Source organism: Sylvia atricapilla, chromosome 13, assembly GCF_009819655.1.
Source record: "Sylvia atricapilla isolate bSylAtr1 chromosome 13, bSylAtr1.pri, whole genome shotgun sequence".
Taxonomy (NCBI): domain Eukaryota; kingdom Metazoa; phylum Chordata; class Aves; order Passeriformes; family Sylviidae; genus Sylvia; species Sylvia atricapilla.
This window is the reverse complement of record NC_089152.1, coordinates 12,627,567-12,645,979: the sequence shown is the minus strand read 5'-3', so window position 1 is coordinate 12,645,979 and position 18,413 is coordinate 12,627,567. Positions and strand designations below refer to the sequence as shown.

At 36.5% G+C, this 18,413-nt stretch overlaps 1 protein-coding gene and 1 long non-coding RNA gene across 2 annotated transcripts in view; one reads left to right on the top strand and one right to left on the bottom strand.

Annotated features, from left to right (window-relative positions):
• The window catches only part of WDR72 (WD repeat domain 72), a 93,079-nt gene that overhangs the window by 63,513 nt on the left and 11,153 nt on the right, over positions 1–18,413 (top strand). The gene's annotated exons all lie outside the window — the stretch shown is intronic.
• Positions 696–18,413, bottom strand: part of LOC136367092 (uncharacterized) — a 195,987-nt gene continuing 178,269 nt past the window's right edge. The window contains exon 2 of the long non-coding RNA XR_010744637.1: positions 696–843. This is a non-coding gene — a long non-coding RNA (uncharacterized lncRNA). The remainder of the gene's footprint in view (positions 844–18,413) is intronic.

The window sequence follows — 18,413 nt, the reverse complement described above, 5'->3', positions numbered from 1 at the left end:
CAGCAGGCACATCTGCCTCACATGTTCCAGGAAAAACAAATCAAGTCACAAATGAAAAATAGACTGGCAGATAGGGCTGAGAAGACCAATGTTTCCAGTCTTCTCATGATAATTTTATATAGAAGACATATTTGCAAAACACTTTCTTTAAAGTTCCATGTTTTATAAGGGAGTAATTTCTCTCAGCCTGGAGTAAGCTGGTTTTTGAATGATCTTGGATGGTCAGCACAAACATATGCTGGTTTTTTGTTATGTTCTAATACAGATCCTAGCTATTATAAAATAATTTTCTTTTTCAATTTTTGCATGTGCTTCCTAAAATGTGCTTTTCACTCTTTGTGTTTTGCTACCTAAAAAGGATTTAAGAGATAGAGCTACTCTGGAATAATAACTCCCCCTTTCCTTGCTGCCCCCTGCCAGAGTCACACCGAAGTTGATATTGCAGTTGAAGCTTTAGCTCTGTGATGCGGGTGATTTTTCCTAAACTGATGAATGAATAACATGACAAGAATAATCTAATTTATAGAGAGACAAAATTGATAATTTGAGGATCAGTGGTCAGATGTGCATGTTTTTATTATTTTGAAATAAGATATGTAATATTGCAGTATACTCATAGATCTGTTACATAGTAATACAATAATTAAGAATTTTTAGTCTTGCTGCTTCTGTGTAGTAATTACAATTCTTTGAAATTTTAAAATAGAATGTGAGGGGGGAACTGTCTGCCTTATAAGAGATATTGTTGTAGAACTCAGTGCTTTTAGGAGTTAAGCAGTAAACACCTTGCAACAAAAAAAAAAAAAAAAAAAAAAAAAAAAAAAAAAAAAAAAAAAGGAAAACCTTTAAGAACCGTGTTTATTGAATTCTGTTGGCTAAAACTGCCAAAAATAAATTAATAGCTGTTACCACTGCAATGCTTTTTTTGTTCACAAGAAAAATACCTTGACATATTTTTTCATTCTGTGATTGGTGCACATTTCAAGGGTATAAATTAATCTTCAAAGGATCCTAGGGAATATCTTTCCTGGACACTTCACTTATACATCAAGTTGGCCATGTTAGCAATCTAATCACAATCCTGTAATTCAGTGGACAACAATTCCTTATTGTGAACAGCATAGCAGCTTTTACTATCATTTAGGTCAGCCTAAGATTGCTGATGCACCATATGTTTCAGGCCATGGATGATGGATGGTATCCTCTGGTGCCCATCCCTAAGTGATTGGAAAGATTGAAGACACACAGTTCACTTAAGCTTGCTTACTATTACATCAAGTAATCAGTGTGATAGGCAAACCTGTGCTCTCTGTGTCACACTGCCCAACTTTCTGCAGGGACATTGTGTCAAAAAAACAATCTAAGAACATTTCCAGATGACAGGCCAGTTACTAGAACAACCATTTAACAACTGGATTCATCTAAAAAGCTTAATAACATGGAAAAGTCAATACATGTTTCTAAAACACCTTTATTTATATGAACCAGACATGGTGTTTTGTTTTTAATAAAGGTTTCTTTTATTTCAAGATTGAACTTACGCAACCAAGGTATAGTAAAGCAATCCTTTTTATAGTTCAGCCTCTAGTATGCCAAAACATACTGTTCCTAATGTTAATCAGAGGGAAAGACTACTTTGAGATAATATTAAATGCTTTAGAAGTTGTTTACAGTTTTGTGTTTAGAAACACATAGTACCAGTTTAAGGCTGAAATCCTTTTTTATTTCCCAGTGCCTGTCTCTACTGACAGCACTCAGTGTTGTTTTTATTTTTCTCAACTCTGTTTGACCAGTATCAAACTCAGGAAATTGAGAGGATCTTTCTTTTTATGAGGTGGTACTGTGCTGAGGAGTCTTTTATATGGTACAGGGGGAAAAGCCTAGATATTACTCTAAATCTTACTTTGCATAAAAATTGTGAAAGACTTGCAGCATTTGTGCCAGCAGTCAGAATAGATCCAACTAAATAATATCAAGTAAGGTGTTTAGAATGTTACAATTTAAAACTACTTCTGGTGTATGTTATTGTAAAAATAACTGAATTGAAAGCTGAGTACATAGGTCACAGTATCTGTATGCCACTTCAACCATGAAAAAGGAGCTAGGCAGTTCTGTGAATTCAAAAGTCAGAATTTCAGGGCAGCCTTCCTCTTGTCAATCCTTTGATAGATGACACACTGAATTCCATAACTAGACAATTTAGGCAGCAGCCTCTAAAGTAAATATTAAACTAAGGTAATGGAAAGAAAAGAGCTATTCTGAGGAAAAGAGTTTGGGGATAGTGATTAACATTGACTTATAACCAAGGCTGTCAAAGACATGGGGAGTAGATGTGTTGGTATTAGCAAGACTCATCACTGCAGAACAGAAAATGTTAGAAAACTGAATAATTCTTGTAGACAGTGTCTGAATACATGAACCTGTTCTTGTTAGAACTCAGATTTTTGCAATCAATGACACTTTGGTTGCATACTGAGACACTTCCTGGGGAGAGATGTTTGCTGCTTTACTGTAACTTGTTCTGCTCTAAAGACACTCACAGTGGAGCACTAGAGCTGAGAGAGTAACCCAGAGTGAAGTGTACAAATGAATGTGAGGATGAATTGAAGCATTTCAAATATAAAATGCACTAGACTGGGATAGTTCATCTGGAAGGAGCCTACAACAATGTTTAAGTCCAAGACACTACTTTCTTTGGCCTTGTCAATGAGGGAGAGAGACCTATAATTAAGGAGAAAGAACTTTAAATATCTGAAAACATATTTTTCTTCAAAGGATGGTTGAAGAATGAGAGTAACGTCTAGAAAGTTGCTTTAGCAACTCCATTAGCTAATTACGCTAATAGTTTAACTAAAAGTATATATTTAGTTAACTTTAACTAAAATATGGCCCAGATTCAAACTTATGTACTCTGAAAATTTTTTGTTTTTCTAAAACCAGAAATGTGTCAATGTGGGAAGTGTAGAAGTGACTGGGTCATAGTATTTGGCTCCAAGTTGGACTTCCAAATGAAAGAGGCAGTACAGCCTAAGCCATTGTGAATCACAGGCAGCTCTGAGAACCCCAGACAAAATACCCTCAACTTGTACTGTGAAGAGAAGTCACTACTCTTGCCTGAATGTGCCCTACAAGTCAGGATTGTGTAGGTGGCTGTAAGTACTTCTTAGTGTCTTTTCATAAAAAATAATGTTTGTTAAATATCACAAACAGGGAGATAAATATTCAATTTCTCCTAGAAGTAAATGTGCTACAATCATCCTCAGGCTTTGCAAAGATATATTCTGTGATATCTGTAGCATCACATCAGTGGAGAATGGAACCACCCCCAAGTCATTAGGAATATAGGATTTACATTTTGGACAAAATAAATTAGTTAATTTCTGCAGGAGGCAGCATGAGTAGTTTTTGGCTCTTACGCATACCAGGGATTTTGCTGTATCTTCTAAATGAGGCACTTCTCCCTGAACAATCAGCCCTATCACTGCAATAAGAACCCTGTGATAAAAGTGATTATATTTTTTCGATCACCACAGTTAAACAGAAAAGAGGTTAAGCTTTTAACTACTGCAATCTGCTGCCCTTTTAAAATCGTATAAAGATGGCAGACACTTATGTTAAATACAGTGGATTGTTGGTAAAGTTAACCGTGTGCATCCAAAAGTGGCAGAATATGGACTAAGGTGCAACCTCAATCTGTGCTGTAATAAAGTAGCTGTTCATCTGTGGTCAGAGATCGTCATGAAAGACCTTGAGTTCCTCCACTTTATTTTGCAGAAAGGCCATCAGACAGCTTTGCATCATCTAGCTCTATCAATCAAGGACCTCAACCACTGCTTTCTGCTGAAAGCTTTCCTGTTTGGCTCTGTTTTTCACAGACAGCTCAATAACTTGTCTGTGGAGCTGTGATAAATGTACCATGTGCTTCTAAACTGTCTCTTTAACACTGAACTGAATTTCAAGTCGTAGTGCTTGTAACTAATTGTTTTTATCCAAAGCAATTTTTTTTTACCAATTATTATTCCAGAGGATCTGATTATCTCTTTCTTTTTTTCCTATTATCCAATGGCAATGGTAACATTTGAAAGCTGCCCTCTATACAGTGGACTGCTATAAAACTAGATTTTACTAGGTGAATAAGCTGCTAGTATAAAGAATAAAATCAAAGGGAATCTGTATGAACAAGAAGTAGAAATCTCAAATACTTTTTTTGAAAAGTGTGTATAAAGACCAGTGTTTCCTTGCCTCTGAGGTGTGAGCCAGTCCTAAGTGAAATTCAAAAAAGAAGATGGAAATTAAGTGCATTTTTAAGGATTGAGAAAATATGTTGACTTCTGACAAAATGCTTGTAACATCTGTCATTGAGTTCCTAAACAAGAATACAAGTAAACCCCCCCCCTTTTTTTTTTGGGGGGGGGGGGGGGGGGGTGCAGTTAGACATCTTGGAGCTTATATGCAGAGAAACTGTTTCTTTGAAATTAAAAAAAAAAAATCAGTATGTTTATTACTGTGATAATGTGCAGATTCTACTTAGAAAATTTACAGCTGATTAGTTCATTCAAGTTGCAAAACTGTAGTACAGATTCAGAATCAGAATAAAACAATCTTTTCAAGGAAAAGTGACATATGTATTTACTTAAAAGAAAACAAAAGCCACAGATAGTAGAAACTGTTCTGGAATATATAAACATAGCTCTTATCAAGCATAATTTTGCTAGAAAGCTGCCAACTAGGGCTTTGATTTTTGGCCTGTATTTGGATAAAACATACCAAGATAAAGATCTAATTTCTAGTTTTCTTTGTAGTGATTTTAGAAAGAGGACAGGAAAGAGCATAAGGCATGTTAATTGCTTTTGGGAATACGCTGTTCTGGGTTAAGAAGAATAAATATTGTACACTCTGAAAAGCATGTTGATTTTTAGTGAACAGTACTAATTTACACATTCTTCATTTGGAGTACAGAGGTAAAATGGATTCTTTGGTGGATGTAGTCACAGCATAAATGTGCAGAATAAAAAATGAAATGGGGTGGTGGTGTTGTATCGCATGAAAAGCAGCACAAGCAATGGAAAAGAGCAGCCCATCATGCATTAGCTGTCGTTATAATGGTGCAGGGGCAGAGGGTACATCAAAACACAGCTAGATTTGTTTAACAATTTTAGTTTGTAGTACCTATCTAGGAGGATTTTCTGTAACAGTTTTGTTTCCTGTTATTACAATACCAGTTGAGTATAGTAATTTTTCTGATTCTCCTTTCCATAGCTATATCCTTGCAAGCCTATAGTGAGATCCACTCTGTCATTTGCATCTGTTTTCTCATGCTGAGCAAAGCTAAATGGAATTTCTCCTCATAGGTGATCCCACTGGGTGGATCTCATGAGTTGTCCTGTCCCTCTTTGATTAAAGCACTTTCAGGTGTTCATTAGGAGATGTATCTCCAAACCCTGAATCTAATTCCAGATTGCACTGTTCTGCTTCACACTGTTTCACCAGTATATAATTAACATAAGTGCAGCTGGTATATGTCATGGAAAATTTACTCTGCTAGGCAGGAGCTTCTGCTGGTGCACAGCTTCGTAGGGTCTTGTTGAGAGACAATGGGTTTGAAGCTACTGTGAACAACTCTTGACTTCCGAAATTTTTTGTACTCTCAGAGCTATAAAATGGAGTAGCTATTTTAAAGCAGATTGAATGTAATGTTTTTAAGGAAATCTGGCAGACTTACAATAATACACATAGTTTTCTAAGTGGCAAGACACAAATCAAAGCATCAAGACAGTCCATTTTACTGATGCACTGGATGTAGTAAGAAAATCTTTCTTGGTAGTGGAAGCTACTGATGTTTTGAATACATGAGGTAAAGCTACAGGCAGATTTTTGAGCAACTTTTATAATTTAATCTATTTATAATCAAATTCTGTTTCAATTGCATGCAGGCTGAGAGTGCAGGAGCTGGTTCTGGTTACTGTTACTGGTTCCTTAAATGAATGCACTTAGATTTAGAAGCTGGGCTCACTAACAATGAGTTTAATTGATATCTACACACAGTACTGAAGTCCCAAAATTGTATTCTGGGCACACACTTGACTCAGTGAAAAATTGGGATAGATTATGTAGAGACAGTGTGTAATTCCCCTTGCAAAGTCCTCACAAGTGCAGAGGGAAGGCGAGTGGCCAAGACAATCCCTTGCGCGAGCCACCCAAGCTACTGGCAGCTACAAGGTCTTTGGAGGCAGTGATAAATTTGGGGGTAGTCATCTGACTTTCCTTATTCAGCACTGATTAAAAAGATCTAAATGGCTCCTGGCAGCCCCTGGATCAGAAGGATACAGATGCTCTCTCCCTAGTGGTATGCCAGTCACCACTGGGTAGGTAAATTCCATCTATAAATGTCAGGGGTAGCATTTCAGTCAAAAGTACAGTAGCACTCAGAAGAGTTGGTGTACTGTGAAGATATACGAAGAATGTAAATAAGACTGCAAATATTACAAATTTATTATGTACATTGCTTGGGAGGCCTTTTGGAGAGGTCATGTTCTTTTTTACTGACTGAAAAGCTAGGGCTTAAATAGAGGACACCTTAGAGATAGGCAAGAAAAATTAACAATATAAATGCAATTTTAAAGCTGGTTAACTTAAAGATGAGATAAATGGGAAATAATATTGTAGAAATATACATATTGTTTGACAAAATTAAATCAACTAATCATTCTTTATCCTTTTTACAATTCAAGAACATGCAGGAATGCAATTAAATTTAAAGGCTGTAACTTTCTAAAGTTTAAAAGAAATATTTCTTCATGTAACCTAGTATCTCAGATTCTCCTTAAATGAAATGGGACAGTATTTTTTCTTCCATCTCCAGCAAATATTTGAGTTTTTCTGAGTTGTTAAACTCCAGTTGTTGTATAAGTTAAAACTGGTTATGCAAAGAAACACAGAATTGAATAGAGCACAATAACTTTTCTGTAGCATTTTCAATGTAGTCTCTAGACTTCAGTAAGTGGCTAAAAGACATCTTCCATAGAATTAATAATAGTAACCTTAAAAAGACAGAAAAGCTAGTTTTTGTGGTTCCTGTAGTTAATTGTATTCATGGTGAATTATTTGCAGATGAAGAGAACCTAATTAATTATCTTTCCTTACAAATCAGATTTCAAAAAATATATCTCAAAAAATTTGGCCTTACACTGCTAATTCATGCAGAACAGAAATATATAGATATATTCCTACAAATTCAAGCAAGTAGTGGTAATATACCTGAGGAATGACACGATAGTTTATGGAACTCAGACCTAGCAGCCAAGGTAAAGTTGAAACTCAGGATTTCTGAGGTCTGGAATGGAGTAAGACATTAGAGTGAAATATAAAGTAGGTGGGAGAATGAATTCTAGCACACTTCCCTCTCTTCTTCATGAACCATGCACTATGTAACTCATTTCTGGGTGGAAGTGTTCATGAAGCAATGAGAAGAAAATAGTTGTTGGTCTGCATACCCTAAGCTTTTCTTTTACTCACTAGGAAGAAATATGTTGGTTTGAATTTTAATAAAATAAACTCAAACTTGTCTCAAAAGTAATTTTTGTTGACTTTTATTAAATGAAGTGCCAAGAAAATGAACTATCAAAGTCTGTCTTTTCAGAGTACATCCACTGAATGGGAACCATATAAGCGTGAAAAGACCTTAGAGGAAGTGTTAGTCAGGTATTATATTTTCTGGTTAATGGCCACCTAGGAGAAGCAGTAAAATAATCATTGTAGTGAAGATTACAAAGTATGTCATATTGCACCTCACTGTAAATATCACTTTAATTTTTTATGGCACAGATTATTTGTAAGTTTATTTTATATACTGCATAGCACTTAATGTCACTGGATCTAAAACCTTTATCCGGGAAGCTCATTAGTTGAGCTGTCTGCGTTTGTATATCTGCCATCAGCATCTGGTGAGAGGGCTGCTGCTGACCCTGCCAGACTTGGGTCATGAGGTCAGCAGGTCTCATTTATTATTCAAAATTGCTTTCTGACCTTTTATCAGCTAGGTCAAAGAATGCTGCATTCTCCTTGGTTGAATTTTATAGTGAAATCAGTATCACGCGCAGATAATAAAATTACCAATACACATGAATCTCATCCCTCTCTCTCCAAAATGTACTCACTTTGAGTTCGATGAAGTTGGAGGAGTTGCCTGTACAAATATGTCTGCTTCAAGATCATGGACATACCTTGTCATCCTTGTGAAATAACACACGTAGCTTCACATCTAGCTCATGATTTGATTGTGCATCTGCTTTCCTCTGGCGTGGTACAGAGGCAGCTGAAGGCAGAGCTCCTTAGTTAACAGATGACCTCTCATTTTTATCATTCACATACTTTTGCAGTTACCTATTTGCTGTTTCTTTTTTTGATCTAGTTTCACTGTTAACTGTATCTTCTACCTTCAGTTGCATACCTGTATCAGTTGAATATAGAAGAACTTAGAAGCATGCTAAAGCAAAAAAGTCAGTAAATACTAAGATTTTTTTCTTAGAGATAAAACAGAATGTAGAACGAAAAAACGTTGGATCTAAAGTATTTTTTGATTCAAGATGTGATCTAGATCTAGGAAGTCACTGGCCAGAATGATTTTAGTCCAAACAGAATCCAGAAGCACCCTGGAAAAATTAAAAAGAACTGATGATCTGAAATTATGCTTCTATGATGATTAAAATTGGAAGCATAAATGACATTGCAGTAAGAAAATGTTTGGGGAATTTTAGAACACTAAATTTGAAGAGAAAATTAGCCATGAGATCTTAACAAGCCATACTACAGTATGGAAAATTGGAAACCATAAATGGCAGATTGATTCTTAAAGGGAGCTGTGCAGTTCAGCATTATCCCTCTGGAATGATTTCATCCTTTTTAAAAGAAGGAGCCAAAGGTCACATTGGTCTTGCCCTTGAAGCAGACAATATGAGATGTCAGCTTGTGCTTTCTGACACTGCATATGATGAATAACCTTGACGTAGTAATAAACAAATAACCTATATTAACGTTAGAAGCACAGTGAAGTATTAATGCAATATATACTTCAACATTGTATTGCAAATATACAGCTTTCATAGAAATGAATTTCCTCTAGTAATACTGTCATAAATTTATGGTTTCTTAAATGCTGCTGTAAAATAAATTCTTTAAGTAACAGAATTTGTACCTATCTTAAATATGACTAATCCTGTGTACATTAATGAAGAAAATTGCTATGAACAAGTAGTAATAAAATAATATTAAAAAATCCTGAACATCTGTATTCATGTAGATACTCAAATTATTGTAGATACTGTATTTCTGGTGTTTCAAATACATGTAGTCAATCACCTTTGTAAATGCAGCTCTGTCACTAGTTAACATTCAGTAAGGTTATCAGCTCTTCTCTTTTGGTATTTCTAGTAGGAGAGGAAAAAAAGGTATACTAGTAAGATGTCAAGGTGTGCATTATATTTGGTTGGAACAAAGTGTTTTCTTCTAACTGTGGTAAGCTGAAAGTCTGCTTGTTGTGGGGAGAGTTGTAACTTGGTGCAGTAGTCCTTTTAACAAATTCCTAAGCTTTAATAACAGTCTTGTACTCATTACAGTGTTGATGGCACATTAAAGGGTTTTGTGGTTGGGTTGTTTTAAACTGAATGTTAAAGCCATTTGGTATTAATGAAATGCAGGATTTTGCCCTGTGAGTGTTTGAAGTACAGAGTTTCCCATGTTCATAAGTAATGTCTGCATCTTGCAGGTATTCTGTGATTTTATATATCATACTTGCTTCTACCTACACACTGTGCTCCCAAACAAGTAACCTATTTTTAGTACAGATGAGCTGTGTGGAGAGTTCTCTGTGTTCCTTCTGAATCTTCTAGAGCCATGGCCGTGTGCTGCCCTATGCAAGTTAACCCCAGGTCCTACTCTGGCCTTTATAATGAAAACAAACAAAAAAAATCATGGTGCAATAAATGTTCACAGTTTGTTTGAGAAACACTGTCTTAATGTTTGTAAAATGCCCTAGCACACGTCTTAATGTACTTTAGAGAGTGAAGAAAGACATATATCATTCTTCCTTACGCATATTATCAATGCTAAATGTTCATGAAAGATAAATTGCTGATATGTGTACAGAAGGGACCACATTTAGATTTCATAGTGTAGTAAAATGCTTCAAAGGTTCTAAAATTTAGGTTCAAGAAATGTGGAGAATGCCATCCAGTCGCTGGATAAATGAAAGTAATACTGCTTAAAGTGTAAAGCAACTCAACAATAATACTTACAGACATATAGTGAGCAGAAAAATACATAGAAAGCAGTACTTAACAGATTAATGAAAAATAAATTTCATTTTCCTCTTTTAACGAACATTTAACTGTGCAGAGATTGACCTGTCTTTCCAAGTCAGGTGAACAAAGAGAAAGGAGAACCCCTCTATTGTCATTCATTGAGTGGTAAGTGAAGCTCCCTGAGAAGCCAAAAGTAAAGAAAGAAATATGTATCCAAAAGAGGGTGCAGTCTCAAAGAAACAAAAATCTGCTCTTTAGAGGGCGGCATTGTTAGAACAAAAAATAAGACAAGAAGGAAAGGGAGCCCTGCCTATTCATTTGCGCTCTGTAGCTGTCTTCATGAGCTAAAACAAATCAAGTAATTTGTTCTTCTAAACCACATTTTCCCTTTCCTTTAGCTCTGAGACAGTAATGCCGTGGGAATGGAACCTGAAGTGGCAGCTGTGTATGCTACTAGGAAAGTCTTAAATAGACAGGAGAAATGTTTTTATAACAATACAGTATGGTAAATAGAGCTGTAATCCCAAATTTTAATACTGAATTTAATATTTCCCATTGTAACAACTGTTTGAGTATGTTCTTTAGCCTTTCATATTTTCTAGGGAAAATAGTGTCTCTAAGTTAATATCCCTGGGTACTAATGCCTCACACAGCTGTAGATCTGTTTGCACCTTGTAATCCAACAGGCCACGTGCACAGTAGGTATTTTTCACATACTGCCACAAGAGTTCTTGCAATTCTGTAGCAATGTAAAAATGTCTTGGAGCTCTCTTGCCAGAGCTAGGCTGTTCTCCTCTGGAAAATCTTTGGGTTATGGGAGCAGTTTATGGCTGGAGGTTCACCTGCATTTGTCATTTGTGATAAAGGATGTGCAAAGACTGGGGTACCTGGGAGTTTCAGTGGGCTCTGTGCGTTTGATTAACAACTGAAAGCACTGTGGACCTTTCACTGGGTTCCACTGTGGGGCTACAGCTGTGCAGTCTCAGATCACTGGAATAAAAGTCTGAAGCTCTGTTTGAAGTTCAGAATTTATGTGGTTTATTTTGGAAGAGATTAAGCAGATTCCTGAGTGCCAGTTATAATTGAACTTGTCTTCTGTTCTTCTGAATGTAGTTTTGGAAAGTCATCTTACTTTTACAGTATCTGTTCTTTTCACATATCCATTAAAATTTCTACACTGCTTGCTTAATCTCGGTCACCTTGGCCAAACTTACATTGTGCTAAATCAAGAGCAGCTCTATTGCTTTTTATAAAAGTGCACCTAGTCAACACAGAGGTGAAGAAGGGAGTGAGCATTCTGTGATTTATTTTACAAGATGGCTGTGTTTTCTGTTAATTATGCTACAGCCATTGCACAGTGCTTTTCAAACTGCAGTCAAGGTCCTGCTGCACATTTGTACCTTTTTTGTGCAGGAGCCCTTTTGGCATTTCCACTTCACTCATCTTACACTCTGGAGTGCAACCTTCAGTGATCTCCTGAACTGACAGTTTTGTATCCTGAAACACTAAATTTGTTTTTATCCTTCTGTATGAACAAGGATATATATGACTGTCCCTGGATTCACCTCTGAATGTGCAGACAAGTTGGTAGTTGAAAGGAAATAGGAACAGAAACAAATCAACCAGTAGAAGGGAAGAATACCAACAATACAATTTGAAGTATCTGCAGCAGGCTGGTGGGACATTTCCATATGGAATTTCTTGTGGAGGGCTGAGTAATTTCCCAATAGTCAGTGTATACCTACCTTTTCTGTATGTGAATTGGAATATAGATGTGTACAAATAAACACTCTAGTAGACCTAGGTTTCGAAATACCTAAAGAAAGATATTCTAGATACTTTTGACAAAGTATAATACAAAAAGCAGTAGAAATGTTTGTTTTCAGAACTAACAAGAAACTAATGATCAGACATTAAAGAAAATTCTAATCAGTGATTTGGCTACTATAGTAATACAAATACCACCCGTGAATGTAAGGTTTCACCAACTCTCATAATTTTATGGTAAATCTTATGTTGTCTTGTGTATTTCTTTTCCTAAAAGTCCTAGTTCATATGGCAAAGTGATAGTATGCAATTATTTCTATAAGCAAATTATTCTTCCTGGGGAATAAAAGCTCAACACCCAAAAAAGGCTGACACTTAAAAAAAAAAGTGAAAAAGAACCCAAAAAAGCTTTTTTTCTTCTTTCTTTTTTGTTTTTTAAGCTCATTCCTCTGGAGGCTTGAGTCCTACCCTGAAAGTGAGCAATACTGAAGCTGATTACAGACTGTTAAGTTTGACAGCATTGAGCAGCCTCCTCTTGTATTTTACCAACCTTATTTAAGCGAAGTGCAGTGAATTTGACATTTTAAAATATCCTGCCACTTCTCCATCTAAATAATTTCTGCCTCACACATACATGACACTTGAATGCGTCAACGGGATCATGGAAAAGCTCACATTTGTTACTCCTTGGCTCTTTATCCCTCCATGGTCCCTAACTCTGGTAAGAGTGTGGTCTGTACAACATCTAAGCTGGCAAGGCAGACCAGTTGCACATTTTGGACCCGTGCTTTTAGTTTTTCACACATGTGGTCTCACATAGCCTCTGGAGCACAGAGGCAGTTGTCAGTGTGTGTTAAATGTCCAACTTCTTGGAAGTGCCTGTGTTGTGTGTCTTGCCTCTTTATTACCTGTCTCAAAGGGGAGTCTCTAGGTTCTTTTGTTCACTTTCAGATAGATCTTGCTGATGGTCAGAAGAATAGGGATGAGTGTAGGTGGAGGTGCAGTATTTGGCAGCGGCCATCTTTTACCCATTAAGTACTTCAGAAATTCTTGCCTATCAGTTCATTTGAGGGAGTGCCATATTCATTTTCTGGAGATATGTCCAGTGATGCTTAAAGTGGACAGTCTGTTTCCCAAACCTATGTCTATTTTCTGGTAATATTCATTACCGATATAATTATGTATCATCTGACAGTTCAACAAGAGCCTTCTGATATTTACACATAGCCACAGATATTGCTTATTAATTCAGAGAATAGCAAAGTCCAAATTTTGTTCTAAGATGCATCAGGAGACTAGCTGCCTTAAAATTAGTCTAAACTTATGCTTCTGTAAAGAACCCAAAATTATTGTTCATATATACAAAACTGATTTCCAGCTACGAAATAACAAAGGGGACAGCAACCCCTAGTAACTGGGGTTTGGGAAAAAATACATGGTGTGAGATGTTAGTTTGCTGCCCTAAATACCAATTCACTACAAATCTTAGCCAAGTAACTGGAAACCATTAATTAAATCCTGTGCAGCCGAGAATCATGCATAATGTAACACAACTACTGCAAACAGTCCTCTCCTGATCATTTAAATTTCCTTCTTGCTCTTACCGACATGAGGAGCTTGTATTTGAAGTAGTCCCTGATGAGATTTTGCCTTTTCATCCTTGGAGAATGTCCTTGTACATATTTATAGGACAAGTAGAAGGATTACCTATGTGTGGTTTTTTTGCTTTTAGAGTATTAGATCTATTAATGTAAAAAATACATACCTTGGTACAATATGATCACCTCAAAAATGTTTTGATTCAATGGAAAATAAAGGGTCTAATGCTCTAAGCCTTTAAGTAGTCATAGTCTGATTGAGTCATGTTCATAAGATAGCCACTTTTAAATTGAATATGCAGTTCCCTCTGAAAATACAATTTCCATATCTTCCATTAATTTTTATGAAGAGGATTTTAGTAAGCAGCCCACTCTAAAGAGCAGTGTTATTTCTAATTGTCGTGTTAGGGGTGAGAATAGATAGGCTACTCCAGCAACACTGCTAATGTTTCAAAAAGGCAATTTGTTTAAAGGATGGGCACAGAAGAAGAAAGGAGTTCACAAATTAAAAACTGCACAGCAGTTCACTGCAAACCATCTACTAGTCATACAGTGCTATCCAATTAATCCATTACTCTTAGAAGAGGAATCCCTGTATATCCAGGTACAATCCTTGCAAATATCTGGACACAATCATAGGCTTTTAGGATTACAAGTAACATAATAAAGGATAATGATCAAAAATTAAGCACACCAATGCAGAATGCTTGGGTTAACTGGACTTGCCATTTGCACTGTAAGGCAGCAGTCTGTTAGGTTTAAACTGAGATTAAGGAGTTGTGTAACCTGCAATTATGCTGGTTTTCATTAAAAAATAAGATGATTTGGCTCAGTAGGGCCCTTCCTTATATTTACCTCTGTTTAATTGGATTTGGAACTGCTTAAACATCTTTGAGTTGGAGCTTATAAGAAGATGATCCCAGCTGTTTTTCAAGCTTAAGACAGCAGGCAGACAACATGATCATGTCAAGACTCATACTAAAGCCTTAATCCTACTTTTCATCAACTAGCACTACAGCTGAGTCTTTAACCTTCTAAGTACTAAATGTGCTTTGGATCTCTCACAATACATTTGCTGTCAAATGTATTCTCTGATAATATTAATTTTTGCTTCCTTTCTGAAAGTGCTTCTTAGAATAGGCTCTGTCTATCTGAGTTTGGAGAGCTAGAGTCTAAGACTGTATTTTCAGTCTTTTTCTTATCAGTCCTTTTAAAAATAGTACTTACAAACTCGCATGTATTGAAGTCTGTTGTTCTCCGTGCGGGCAAAGCAGTGCATTGACATGTAGCTCACATTGCTGTAATGAATAATCAAATATATTGGTAACTATTTTTCATTGTACATGAATTACTAGATTGAATATATTTTGTTTTCAATAAGAAAGGAAGAGAACAACTTTAGTTTCATTCAGGTCTTTTTCCTAGGAACCGTCACCATGACCAAAAGAAAATTTTCCAGATTTCCAACATCAAAACTTGTATTATTTTGTAGCAGTGCATTATTTACTTTAATAATCCTAGGGTTGAAAAGAAATTAAATCTTCTAATGAGTTATTCCTGCATCTGTAAATAGTAGCCATTCAATGCAATAATCTGTGGTCCTTTCCTTTTCCTTTTCCTTCCTTTTCCTTTCCTTTCCTTTCCTTTCCTTTTCCTTTCCTTTTCCCCTTTCCTTTCCTTTTCCTTTCCTTTCCTTTCTTTCCTTTCCTTCCTTCCTTTCCTTTCCTTTCCTTTCCTTTCCTTTCCTTTCCTTTCCTTTCCTTTTCTTTTCCTTTCCTTCCTTTCCTTTCCTTTCCTTTCCTTTCCTTTCCTTTCCTTTCCTTTCCTTCCTTTCCTTTCCTTTCCTTTCTTCCTTTCCTTTCCTTTCCTTTCCTTTCCTTTCCTTTTTTTATCTTTTTCTTCTCCTCTGTCGGGTAGTGCTCCGATTTGTCCTAGTGACACAGGGCTGCCAGCAGGAAAGCAAGCGTAGTTAATGCTCAGCTGCTCAAACCAGTCAAGCAAGGTAGCAAGTCCCAGCTGTGCTACTTGATGTTTTTGATTGCACCTAGTCCTCAATCTGTGAACTGTTTTCTGGACTTAGATTCATCAAGCTCTGCCGCTTTAAAAACTCATGCAGGCAGGCATCCTAGGATATGCCATTATAAGCTGCTGCCAGGGGATCTTCTAGGAGATAAATGGAATCTGTGTGAAGTAAATTAGTGTGAACCAGTCAATCTGTGTGTCAGCCTTGAGCCACATCCATGGGTAACTAGCTTGCTGACTGAAAAGTCCACTGTCTTTTGCCAATCAGAGGTCTCAGCCACCAGGAAGCAGTCCTATACAACATTAGTTTCTTGAAATAATTCCTGTTTGACCAGCTAGTGAAACTCTTCAGTATACAGTTCTGTACTGCTTGAGTTTACTTATTGCTTACAATTGAACTGAAAATCTTTTAAAGTCAGATAACATTTTAACAGTAGGGAGCATCACAGAAATGTCTTGGAATAAGTACTTCCACTTTCCTACAGCAGCCATTCAGCAGAGTCATGCTGTGCTGCAGTTGGCTTTACCTCCCTATCAGTAATACATCTCCAAGGCCATAATGCAAAAGAATAACAATAATCTGGCCAGAAGAGGTTAATAAAGAGGCTGTGTGTATTTTATTTTTTTTTTCATGGATTAAGCTATTTGGACAGCTTTGATCGAGAGATGGGAAGACTATAAAACTGTAACACTCATATATGCACAGGGATGTGTCAATGTCATAACTGTGCTGCACACTTTCATTTAGTTTTGGTTTTAAAAGCAAATTGATGCAGTCTACAGCAAGAATTTCTCTGTAGGAAGGCACTGAACAGAATCCTCTGCAAGCTTCCTGATTAAAGATTTTATATCTGAATACCAAATCAATCTAGTATCATGAAATAGTAATGTTAATGCTGTCAATGACACAATTTTAAAAATAGAAAGTATTTCTTTGTTGATTTTGTAGGTGCTAATGACACAGTGATAGGATTCTCATCTGCACTGTGTGCTCTGCAGCACCATTTGTCTAATGTACAGAAACTGAGGGAATTTTGCTGTGTTTTTTTAGAAAAAAGGTTCTCCATCCTGGTGGTTGGTGGCTGGGCACTGGAACAGGCTCCCCAGGGAAATGGTCACAGCACCAGACAGCTCCAGAAGAGTTTGGATAATGCTCTCAGACACAGGGTGGGATTCTTGGGGATGGCAGAGCCAGGAGTAGGACTTGATGAGCCTTGTGTGTCCTTTCCATCTCAGCATATTCTGTGATATTTTTAGAAGTTTGGATAGACAAGGAAATGCTATATAGTTAAGTTTAAAAGAGACAGATTATCTAGTAACTAACAGTTTTTGGCTTTCTTTACTAATTCTGTAACAATTTTTTCTTCCCTATTGTCTCCCAATCACTGGTTGAAAAAAAAAAAAAAAAAGAGAGCGGGATAAATGGTGTTGATCAAATAATTCAGTCTTGCATCACGTTTGATAAAAGACACACTTAGGGAAATTGGAAAAGAGAAATTTTGAATTTCTAGCAGAGGACATTGAGAAGAAGAAACAGTATATAACAATAGAAGAATAATAAAAGGCAGTTTGGGGTTGTATTTTCCTTTTTTAAATCCTCCTAAGTTTTACAGAATCTTGTGCTTCAGAGCTGTGCAGTAGATGCTGTGTGAATTTTATGGGAAAATATTTTATTTCTTGCAGCAGAACCCACAGAGACAAATTTAACTAGTTAGGTGTTTTATAATATATACTACACAGAATACATGGATAGAATCTGCTATAAATCACAACTAAGATCAAGACAACTGCTTTAAAATTGAATGTGAATGTTTCATTGCACTAATGAAACAAAAATGGGATGTCCTTTGAGAGCATAATTTGTTACATGCCATTATATTTTAGTTGAGAGAAGTAGGGAAGTCCCTCTGGGTGAATAAACTTCAAGGTATATTGGGAAAAGAATCACTGAAAATTCCAATTTTTCTGTCTGGAGGAATGCTGCCCTCATAGATATGGGGAGAAAGGAAAATGGACTTTTCTCCTTTGAGGTGCTTTTTGATATGTTAAAACCTTTAAGGAAAAATGTTCTTTAGTTGCAATTCACTTGGCAAGTGGCAGGAGCTCTGTTTGCAGGTGCTCCAAAGTGCAACAGCCAGCTCAGGCTCCCCGGCACGTGGGTTGGTTGTTCTGCAAACTGAGCTCTGCCACGTCATATCAGGTCCTACTTTTGCATTTGTTGTAAAGGATTTCAAGTTACAGGACCTTCCAGTTTCACTGGTTCCATACTGGCTTTTTTCAACTTCCATATACTGCCACATTCACTTCAGAATATAATGTGTTTAGGTTAACATCTTCTTCTTTCTTTTTTAAAGAAAGTGTAATGAAAACTGGACCAGTGAGATATTTAATCCTCAGAAGATAACAACCAGCCATTCTCAATTAATGACAACTACATACATTTGTGCAAATTTTTTCAAATGACACTAAAATTTCTGAAATGACTAGCATCTGATGTCTTCTGTCAGTGAAATGAATTTTTTGGTTTCTAGAGCCTGAGAAATGGTCTAGAAAAAAAATAGGGTTCAATTCAATAAGGATGAGGACAAGGATCTAGGTTGAGGTAGGATTAATCTTCTGCAAGGATGGGGAAGAAAAAGCAAGATAACAGTTTCTCGTGAAAGAATCTGAATTGCAAGCTGAGCATGAGTCAACAGCATTCCTGGTGTGGCAACAAAGGCAAGCATCA